Source organism: Vicugna pacos, chromosome 1, assembly GCF_048564905.1.
Source record: "Vicugna pacos chromosome 1, VicPac4, whole genome shotgun sequence".
NCBI classification, from domain to species: Eukaryota; Metazoa; Chordata; class Mammalia; order Artiodactyla; family Camelidae; genus Vicugna; species Vicugna pacos.
The window spans coordinates 16,136,726-16,148,816 of record NC_132987.1 but is presented as its reverse complement, the minus strand read 5'-3'; the positions used below and the strand labels follow the sequence as shown (position 1 = coordinate 16,148,816).

General features: G+C 34.0%; 1 protein-coding gene across 2 annotated transcripts in view; it reads right to left on the bottom strand.

The window, feature by feature from the left end:
* PPP2R3A (protein phosphatase 2 regulatory subunit B''alpha) overlaps positions 1–12,091 on the bottom strand; it is a 151,587-nt gene that overhangs the window by 8,083 nt on the left and 131,413 nt on the right. The window lies entirely within an intron of this gene.

Here is a 12,091-nt window from a genome sequence, read left to right as displayed (position 1 = left end):
CTTCTTTTAATGCCGGTTACAAACCAATATGTAGTATAAAACTCTGTTTTTGTAAAACAAATGACTTATCTATTTGCAAAGAAATGTCTAGAAGGATATACTCCTAAATGATAAATCAGACTGTCTCTCAGTGGTGGATTTTAGGTGAAGATTTTCATTTCTATTTTCTAACTCAGTGAATACATATTACCTATGTCAACAGTTAAAGGGGAAAAATAACTTTTTCCTGTTTATGGAAATAATATATGCTCATTATACAAATCTTGTAAGTTACAGAACAGTATAAAAAGCCCAATTACTTGCAATCCCATAACCCAGAGTTAATATTCTGGAGCCTTACCATTTAGCTTGTGCAGATAGAGACACACATCTTTAATACTGAGATTATATCACAATTTTATAACCCTCATTTTTCTGTTATGTTTTTGTGCAAGCACTAAATTTAAATGTCTGCATTATATGACACACGGATACCATGACTTAACTATTATTGTACATTTGTGTTGCTTTGAATTTTTTATTTTAGAATTACCTGTGACCAGTGCCAATCATTTGGATAGAATAGTTCTATCTAAATTCCTGATTATTTACAATAGATACCCAGAATTAGAATTGCGAGTCAAAGGGCATAAATTCAGGCTTTTGCAACATATCGTCAAATTAATTTCCAGGCGGGCTGGGCCAATTTGCTTCTGCCAGCAATATCTGAAAGTGTTTGTCCTACTGTATAGTGAGCCTGGAGTGAGGTGTTACTACAACCTGCAGCTTCTGTGAGAGCAGTTCGGGCACTATTTTAATTGCACCTGCCTGTTTCTCCCTGCCTGTGCTCACCCATATTCAGTAATGCTTAGTACACAGGAGGAATGCAAACATCATTGATTTAATACCATCTTTAAAAAATTACTACCAATTTAATAAGCTATACTTCTTTTGTCTCTCACTTTTAAAAAAGTTTAATTTAACTTTAATTTACATATCATAGAGTTCACTGATCTTAAGTGTTTAATGTGCTTTAGTAAATTTTTACAACTGTGCAACCGTCGCCACAATCCAATTTTAGAATACTTTCATCTCTCCATCTGTCCCTCCTCTCCCTTGCGTCTGTCTGCATTCACTTTCTACTCTCAATCCTGGAACTAGACAACCACTGACCTGCTTTCTGGTTCTATAATTTTGCCTTTTCTAGAAATTTCACATAGATGGAATCACATAATATGTAGTCTTTAGTGTCTGGCTTCTTTCATGTAGCATGGTATTTCTGAGATTCATCCATATTGTTACATGTATTAGGAGTTCTTTTACTTATTGAGATGTAATTGTCATATAATAAATTGCTCATATTTAAAGTGTACAATTAATAAATTTTGCCTTTTGTATATACCTGTAAAAGCATCGCAACAATCAAGATCATGAAACAGCCATCCCCCTACAAAAGGTTCTCATTCTCCTTTAGAACCACCTCGGCCCTCCCTACTGGTTTGCTTTCTGTCATTGTTGATTAGCATACGTTTTCTAGAATTTTACATAAATGGAAATCATACCAAATTGGAATATGCTCTTTTTGTCTAGCTTCCTTCCCCTGGCTTGAGTTTTTTGTCTAGCTTCCTTCCCCTGGCTTGAGATTCACTCATATCGTTATGTTTGTCAATAGTTCATTCCTTTTTTTTTTTAATTGCTGAGCAGCATTCCATTATATGGACATACTGTATTTTATCAGTTTACCAGTTTAGTGGATATTTGGATTATTTCCAGGTTGGGTCTACCATGAATAATATTGCTATAAACTTTCATGTACAAGTCTTTGAGTGAACATTTCTCTTGGGTAGATTCCTAGGAGTGGAATTGCTGATTCATATAATAAGTGTATGTTTAACTTTTTAAGAAATTGCCGAATGTTTCTAAAGAGGCTATATAATGTTACATCCCCATCAGTCCAATGTATGAGGGGAGGCTCCAGCTTCTCCACACTACTGCCAACTGGTGATTTAAGGTGTTCCAGTGACTGTGTAGTGAATCTCACTGTGGTTTTAATTAACATTTTCCTAATGTCTAACGATGTAAAGCATCTTTTCATATACCTATTTGCTGTTTGTACCTCTAATTTAGTTAAATGTTTATTCAAATATTTTGCCCATTTAAAAAATTAGATAGTCTTTTTTTATTATTGAGCTGTAAATATTCTTTATATATTATGGATAGAGGTCTTTATCAGAATGTTCTGGAAATATTTTCTCCCAGTGTGTCTCTTCATTTTTTGAATGGTGTCTTTGAAGAACAATCGTTTTTAATTTTGAAGGAAGTCCAATTTATTAATATTTTTATTGCTCTTGCCTAACCCAAGGTCACAATGATTTTCTCCCATGTTTCATTCTAGAAGCTTTAGAATTTTAGCTTTTACATTTTGGTCTCTTCCATTTTGAGATAATTATTTTTGCATATGGTGTGAGATACGGATTATGGGTTCTTTTTTTGCATATGGACATCCGATTATTTCAGCATCATTTTGAAAAGACTACCCTTTCCCCTTTGGTTGAAAATTAACTGGCCATATATATGAGGGTCTATTTCTACAGTGTTTCATTGACCTATGTGTATACTTGTCAGTTCTACAATGTCTTGATGATTGTTTCCTTTATGGTAAGTTTTGAAGTCAGGTAGCATAGGTCCTTCAACTTTGTTCTTTTTAAAAAGTGTTTGGCTATTTTAGGTACTCTGCATTTCTATATAAATTTTTGGGTCAATTTGCCAAATTCTATAGCAAAAGCCTGTAGGGACTTTGATAGGGGATGGGTTAAATCTGCAGATCAATTTGGGAAGAACTGACATTTTAACAATACTGAGCTTTCTAATTCTCATTATTTGGGTCTTTAAATTTGCTCAGCACTGTTTTGCAGTTTTTGGTGTGCAAGTATTATAGTTCTTTTATTATATTTATTCCTAAGTATTTTTGATGCTATTCTGAATAGAATAATTATTTTTATTTGAATTTCACTATTTCATTGCTCATTGCTAGTCCCTGGAAATACAACTGATTTTTGTACACTGAGCTTGTATTCTGAGACTTTGTTAACTCATATATTAGTTCAGGGAGCTTTTATGCAGATTTCTTAGTGTTTTCTACTTAAAGGATACATAATCTATGAACGTCTTCCTTTCCAATCGGAAGACTTTTAATGACTTTTTCTTGCCTTACAGCACAGGACAGGAACCTCAGTTAAAATGCTGAGTAGAAATGGTGAGGAAGAGAAACATTCTTGCCTTGTTCCTAATCTTAGCAGGAAGGCGTTCAGTTTTTCATCTTAAGTATAATGTTAATTATAGATGCCTTTTATCAGGTTAAGGAAGTTCCCTTCTATCCTTACTTGGGTAAGAGTCACTGTGAATGGAAGCTGGATTTTGTCAAATGCTTTTTTTTTTCCTTCTATAGAAATGATCATGTGCTTTTTTTTTTTTGTCTTTTATTATATTACATTAACAGATTTTGAGACAGTAAGCCAGCCTTCCCTTCCTGGGGTAAACCCCACTTAGAGTGTATAATCTTTTTTATATGTTGCTGGATTTGTATACTAATATTTTGTAAGAAGTTTTATATTGATGTCCATGGGGGATACTGGCTTGTAGTTTTCATTCCTTGTGACATCTCTGTCTTGCTCTGGTATCAGAGTAATACTGTCTTTCTAAAAATAAGTTTAGAAGTGTTCCCTCCTACTATTATTTTCTGAAAGTAGTCATGGAAGATTGGTATTATTTTTCCCCTTAAACGTGTGACAGAACTTAACCATTGAAACTATCTGGACCTGGACTTTGGGGGGAAAACTTTCAATAACTTATTCAGTATGTTTACTTGATATAGCCTCTTCTGATTTTCTGTTTTCTCTTGAGCCAGTTTTGGTAATTTGAGTTTTTCTAGATTATGTCCCACATCATCTAAGATGTGGAATTTATTGGGATAAAGTTGTTCACAATATTCCTTTACACTTACTTTAACCTCTGTAGTATCTATAGTGATGCATCCTCCTTCATTCCTGTCTCTTTTTCCCCCCTCCTTGGTCTAGCTAAAACTTTATCGTTTTTTTTTTAAAGCTTTCCAAAGAACCAACTTTTAGTTTCATCAATTCTTTGATATTGTTTTCCTATTTTCTATTTCATGGATTTCTACTCTGATCTTTATTATTTCCTTCTTTCTACTTATTTTGGGTTTGGTTAGCTCTTCCTTTTTCTACCTTTTTAAGGTGGAAGATGATATTATTGATGTTAGACCTGAGCCATAAATATTCTTCTAAGCACTGCTTTAACTGCATCCCACACATTTTCTTTTATTTTCATTCATTTCAAGATAACATTAAACTTCCCTGCAGTGCCTTCTTTGACCCATGTGTCTTTAGAAATGTGTTATCTAATTTCCAAATATTTTGGGGTTCCCAGATTCCTTTCTGTTACTGATGGATGTTTAATTTAGTTTTACTATGGTCAGCCAACATACTTTATATTACTGTAATCCATCAGAATTTATTGAATCTTATTTTATTCACCTAACGTATGGTCTGTCCTGAAGAAGTTCCATGTGCACTTGAGAAAAATGTGTATTTTGCTACTGTTTTGTGGAGTGTATATATTGACTAGATCAAATACACTGTGTTGTTCAAGTCTTCTGTATCCTTACTGATTGTCTCTAGCTCTATCAATTACTGTAAGAGGTGTGTTGAAATCTCCAACTATAATTGTTGAATTGTCTGGCAATTTTTGTTTTCTGTATTTTGAGCCTCTGTGGTTAAGTACAAATACATTTAAAATTGTTACATTGGGCCATTACATTTTAATTGATGGAGAAGTTGGAATTTTCATTATGACTTCCAGGGTGAAATTCATGTTCTTGACCTTGAAGAATTTATGAAAGAATTTATGAAAGAGCAATTTATGAAAGAACATTACTCAACCCAATTCCTCTGCTTTTTGTTTGTGATACAGAATTTGTCACTTTTTTAAAAATATACTCAAACCTATAAATAATTTCCTTATAAATTTCTCCTCTCACTTTTTTGCTTTTAAAGTCTTTTAGGCATGCAGACAGTTGAATATGTACTTTTTTCACCCACCAACATTTTACTGATGAGTTAGCCTTTTCTCGACACATTTAAGACTATCTTTATCATATACTACATTGCTATACATAAATCTTCTGTTTTGATGTGGATACTATACTGAATTTAATTACTATGGCTTTATAAGTACACTTTCTCTGTGCCCTAGCATACCTTTGTTTCTTTTCAAAAGTCATTGCTATTCTTTTGTATTTATTATTCAATGTGAGTTTTAGAATTAGTTGAACAAATTCTACAACATATTTTGGGGGATTATATCAAATTAATAAATTAATTTTAACATGGGGAATGATCTTTATAACTTTTAGTGGAATTTTACTATGTTTTCTTCATATATATTTTAAGTCATTTTTTCTTGATATCACAAATAGGATTTTTTCCTATTATATTTTTAACTGATTATTTCTTGGGTATGGGATTAATACTCTTTACCCATAAGAAGGTGCTCTTCTTAAGTTTGCTTAGTTTTATGATTTTTTTTCCAAACCAGAAAATATATTAAATTTTATCAAATGCCTTCAAAGAATCAGTTTATATATATATATATATTTTCTCTTTTGGTCTTTTAATGACAGATTTTGTAAAGTTGAACCACTATTGCAATCTTGGGATAAAACTCACTTATTTGTGTTACATTCTTTTTTCTGTATTGGTAGATTTGACAAATTAGTCTTCTGTAGTTCAGTTTTAATATCTGTAAATTAGGGATAACAGCATCTACAAAGTAGGGTTTTTGTGAGCACCCAATGAATTAAAATACTTAGAATAGTGCTTGGCACATGGTATGCTTTGTGGATATGTGTGTATAAATTCATAGATTTATTTTTGTTTAAATATAGTTGTTTAACTTCTTCCTCTCATGTACTTTATTTGGGGGTATTCTGTCATCGTTTTTTCATGCCTCTTGAGATGATAGCCTAATTCATTTATTTCAGTCTACAGGTTACAAATTTCTCCTTGTCTGTATCCTGCAGATTTTAATAAATATAATGCTTTCATTGCCTGGTTCTAAAAAAACTGTAATTTGCATTTTGATTTGCTCTTTAGCTTAAGTTGCTTTAAAATATATTTAAGTTTTCAAAATTTTATTTTTAACTTTCTAGATATGTGCATTTTTGTTGTTGTAAACTTCAGGTTGTATTTTAAATAACAAGTGTGGCCTGTATGCTAGTAATTAAAAAAAAAGATGGCAGTTTCCTTTGTGCCTTAATAAACTGGCACTTTTATGATGGTTCCATGTGTACTTGTTGGGTACCAAGTATGAAAGCTTACTAATTCCATATTCTTTCTTTATTTTTTGGCCTATTTGATTTGCTGGTTTTTATACAACTATGGATCTGTCCATTTTTCCTTGTATTTCTATCAGATTTGTTTTATGTACTGCATAAGGTTCATAACTTATTTTCATGGCCAACTATTGAAATACTGGTAAGTTTCTTTTAAAGCTTTCAATTCTGTTTGTCTCATTAACATTACTATACCTAATTTCTTGTTACTACTCATGTGACAGTTACCTCTGTGTGAGGTATGACTCTAGAGAATAGTGTCTAGTTGGATTTTTAATCCATTCTGAGTTTTGTGCTTCACACTAAATCTGGAATTACTCTGGCCATTTATTTTGTACTGTCTTTGTCTTTTTGTTGCCTTTCTTCCTGTAGTGGATGTGTTCCTTTACCAGGATAGCATTGCCCTGTTTTCCTGGCCATATTGGCAAATCTCCCAGATCTTCCTTGGTAAAACGTATGGTTTGGATGAACTTGACTCCTGTCCATGCTTAGTTCCAGGCCTGACTCCTTCAGGAGTTAGTTCAGGGACTGGACCCAAACCAAGCCAGTTAGAGCCAGCACAAATCCTGGGCTTTTGCTGGATCTGGTGGGAGAGGGGTTTTTGATTTTATTAGAACCTGAAGCTCTTAGGTGATCATCTTGCCACCACATATTAAAAACTAGCTGGAGAGTGAAAGAATGAAAGAAAAGCATTATGAAGGAGATGAAGTCTGTCTCTAAGAGTCAGTAATACCCCTAGACTTTCCAGTTCTATAAGCCAATAATTTCTTTTTTGCTTTGCTTTTTTTTCCTTATGCCAATTTGAGGTAAAATTCCTTGTCACCAAAAGAAAACTGATTAGCACACTTGTCTTTTGGTAGGTTGAGTTTTCTTTATACAAAATTTTCCCAGTTAATAGTCTTGTCTTTGGACCTTAAAATTTTAAGATATACTTTAACTCTAGTCATTGTTAGAAAAATGGACGTTTATCAGTGTATGCTCCACTCTAATACAGAGTCATAGCATATTATCTTGACCGTCTTTTACTCTCCCTGTTAATAGTATTTATAGTCAATACTTACCTAGTTCCAAGAATAAATTTTTATTAATTTTGTTGCTCATGATTGCTTCTTGCATCCCACTAATCCTCTAGGATCTATTTACCTTCTTGCTGAAGAATATCCTTTAATATTTCTTTCAGAGACAGTCTGTGGGTGGTAAACATTTTACATCTCTGAATGCCTAAAAATGTCTTTATTTGCTTCACACTTAAATAGGAACAGAATTCAAGGTTCAAAGTTATTTTCTCTGCAGTATGTCAATGAAATGCTCCATTTCTTTTTGTTTTTACTTTATGGGTAATTCTTTTCTTCCCCTCTCTGGTAGCTTTTCAGTTCTCTGTTTCTTATGTTCTGAAATTTCACTCTAGTGCAGGGATTGGGAAACTACAATCTATGGGCCACGTCTGTCTCACCACCTGTTTTTGGTACAGCCCGTGAGCTAAGAATAGTTTTACCTTTCTAAATTTGGGGGAAAAAAATCAAAAGAAGACTATTCCATGACACGTGAAAATGATCTGAAGTTAGTATCTCAGTTATTAAAATTTTATTGGAACATAGCCACATTCATTTGCTTACATATTATCTATGGCCACGTTCACACGACAATGGCAGAGCTAAGTTACTGTGACAGAGAACTGCAAAGTCTGAAATATTTACTACCTGGCCAGAAAAAAAATGTGCTAATTCCTGTTTCTGTGTTTGTTTTTATTTGTTTAAACAATAAAAATTCTGGGAATTTTCTGGATATCATTTCTGCTGGTTTCTTTAAGGACTTCTTATTCCTGTATCACAATCAATATTCCAAATCAAAAACTTTTCAGATGTATCCATTTTATTATTCCGCCCAATGATTGTGTTTCTTTGCTGAAATTTTTTTCTTTTCATTTCCAAAATACTGGCCAGTCTTGCTTCAAAAGTGTAATATTCTCTTCTGTCTCTAAAAATAGTAAATATACCCATTTTGATGTCTTGTTCTGATTGCTGTACTGAGTCTCCTTCCAAGGTTGAAAGTTCTTCCATTTGTTGAATATTTTACTGGTCAACTGTTTGATATTTGTCCTCTTTACTACATAGTAGAGAACAGACTCTTGCCTCTGTGTACGCTGGCTGCTTGGGAGGGAGCAATATCGGATGGCTCGTGTTTTCCATGAGAATGAGGGGACAGATGGCCCATGTTGCTCCAAGATCCCATACTCGCTGCTTTTGTCTTTCCTTTAGGGGTAGGATGGGATGGATAGGGTTCGACATGCCTGGATGCTTCTTTTGGTTTCTGTCTTGCTCTTGGTTTTAGTCAAACTAAGGTATGGATCACCCTAAGTGCTGCTCCCTTTATCTGTGGCAAACTGTATCCTCCTGCACGGAACCTAAGCTCTGGTTCCCTCTTCAATCTGATTCCAGCTGCTTTCCCTCTTTCAGTCCACTGAAAGTTTCTCTTCGTATTAAGTGGTGTGCTTGTTCTTATTTTTCTATGGTATGGAAGGCAGAAAACTACAGGGTGCCTTGTTTACCTCCTTGAAATGAGAAGCCAGTCTGTACTATTGCTATTTTTCAGAAGTCCACTGAAGTTTTATTGGTGGCTAATGCATATTTTATAAATGACCCGTGGTCTATAAACCACAAAGGTATCTATTTTCAGGGACTATTTTTACTATGACTATAAATAATAGGTTTCAGTTTCTCCCTTTTGTCTTTTCAGAGTTTTTGCTTCAAAAATTAATGTTATCAGGACAGTTTTTTGGGAGGGAGTGTTCAGTCTTTTTATATTCAACTTTTGTTGTCATTCCATAATTGGATCCTTTTCCTTTTAATAAGTGAATTTGTTCCATTTACATTCACTGATCTAAAAGTATTTGTCTTATTCTGTCATCTTAATTTATGCTGTGTGGTCTGTGTTTTTCTTTATTGTGTGTACACGTTTTCTGATTAAATGAATTAGAGTATTGAGAGTCTGGCTTTGGTGTTTCAAGTGTTTATTTTAATTAAACCTTCCGCGTACCAGCTTTAGAGGATAGTTGTTGAGTCCCTGTTTATAAAACTCACACATATATTTTTTTCCTCCCTTCGAATTTTCAAGTTTAAATTGTTATTTCTAGGCTGTTATACATGTATTTCTTCCCCCTTCTCTACATCCCACTTTTAGTTATATTATTTTTTCCAGAATATTCTGTTATGATCTCTATCCTTTTGTATTTAGATGCATTGAATACTATCATTTCTTTTCCAGCACAGGTGCTCCATTTCTGGGCTCTTTATTTTGGTTCACCTCTTGGTTTTGTGATTATGTCCTTTGTAAAGGGAGATCACAAGTGCTATATTCTTTCCACTTCTTACATGTTTGAAAATATCCATTTGTGTTTTCATGTTTGAATGTCATCTTGGGTTGGTATAAAATTTGGGGGGTATAGAATTTCTTTCTCTGAGACAAAGTTGAACTATTGTTTCATGATCTTCCAGTATTCATTTTTACTGTGGCAGTTTCTGAGGCAAGGCTGATTTTTTTTTCCCTCTTGTCTGGTGACTTGCATTTTTTAAACATGGAAAAAGCCTCCAAAGTAAACTTTTACTTATCTTTGAATTCTGTTAAATTCACCACACATCTACGGGGTCAGTCATTATCAGTATTTCCTGGATATGGTGTGACTTCTGACCTTTCAGATTCAGGTCCTCTTTTATTTCAAAAAAGCTCTTCTATTATCTTTGAATTTTTTTTTTCTATTTCATTTGCTCTGTTGTCTAAGACATATAAGGTAGATCCTTTTTGTTTTCCTTATATATACCTAATTTTCTTTCTGAGACTTTATTTTGTTCTTTTCTATTCAGTTTTACTTGATCTTTCAAAGTCTTCTTTTACATCCCTATTTTTTCTTCGATAGCCAAGAAGTATACATCCACAAAGTGGTTTTTAATGGTTACATGGGATTGCACTGTGTACATGTAGGACAAGTTTGCTAATCCGATACTAAGATTGCCTCCAGTTTTCACTATTATAACATCTACACATGTTCTTTTTTTAAATAAGACTAAAAATTTGTTTTTGTTTTTGGAGGGGGGAGGGAATTAAGTTTGTTTGTTTGTTTGTCTTTTAATGGAGGCACTGGGGATTGAACCCAAGACTTTATGCATGCTAAGCGTGTGTGCTACCACTGAGCTATACCCTCCCCCTTACAAATGTTCTTAACAGTAGTGATATTGCTTTGTAAAGTTAGTAACCTCACCCCAATTCCTACTAATGAAACTCAGTGCCCAAACACTTTAAATATATCACACCTGTGAATCCACTTGCCTTTCTTCTTCTGATGCAGTCAGACTTAAGATAATCAATGAATGATGAATGATTTTAAGGGTTTTCTCCAGGTCTTTGATCCCAGTTTTGTGGCTAAGCATATTAGGGAAATCGCTGGATTAAAAAGTGGTTTGGTAGTGGCTTCTTCAGTACTCTCAGAAAAGACACTTAGGACTTAATGGTAGGGGTGAAAATGGTACAGTCTCTAAGGAGGACTAGTTGACATTATCTACTGAGCTGGGTGTTTCTGTTTATCCCTCTAGAGCTACTCTTCCCCTAGCTCTGCACCCTAGGAGGCTGACCCAAATGGTCCACACCATTGTGCTCTCGTGTCTTCTGGTTGGAAGCCAATGGGAAGCACATACAGGATACTGAAGGATACAAGGAGAATGAAACCGGCTATTTGTTCTAGTAGCTGTCTCTCAGCTGGGTTGCCACACGTTGGCTAAATCCTGTTACTGCAGATCATAAGCCCTGTCATGTGACCCTCTCCATACAGCTACTCTCTCTGTGTTCTGGGGATGGTTTCATCTCCCTGTCCTTTTGGGCTTATGGAGGGAAATGGTTCCCCACCATTGCTAGTTTGGGTGTCTGCATCATTTCTCGTTGGTTTCTCCAAAGCCCTCCTATGTCTTTGCAAGTTTGCTATCTGTTTGCTATACTTCTAGAAATTTATCCCACATTTGCATAAAATGACACATATATAAGATTATTCAGTATTTCACTAATAGTGAAATTAGAAATATAATGTCCATGAACAGAGGAATGCAAAATAATGGTATAACTATACAGTGGAATATTATGCAGCTATAAAAACTTACCACATTAATTGAATATATTAATGGAATAATCTCCAATTTATTGGTTTGGTTTTTCCTCCAACTTTCAGTTATTCTTTTATTAATTTTTTTCATTCATGCAGGGCCCCCAAAATATTTGTGATGCCTCATTTATACCTAAGTGATTATTAAAAACAAGTATTTGGTTCACCATATTGTTCTCCCAACCTTTGTTGTTGTGGTTTTCAGCTTTATTGAAGTTTGATACAAAAAAACTGTGCACATTTAATGAATTCATCTTGATGAATTCAGACATATGCATGCATCTGTAATATCATTTCCACAACCAAGGCACTAAACTTAGCCACTACCTCCAAACATTTCTTTGTGTTCTTTTTTTCTTTTGTAGGAACACTTAACATGAGCTCTATCTTTTTAACATATTTTAAAGTGCATGATACCATATTTTAACCATAGGTACTATACTGTATAGCAGGTCTCTAGGACTTATTCAGCTTGTATAACATAAACTTTACAAAAGTGGAAAAAGCAGGGAACCAAACAATGAGTCTGCTACCATATGTGTAAGAGAAAAAAGAAG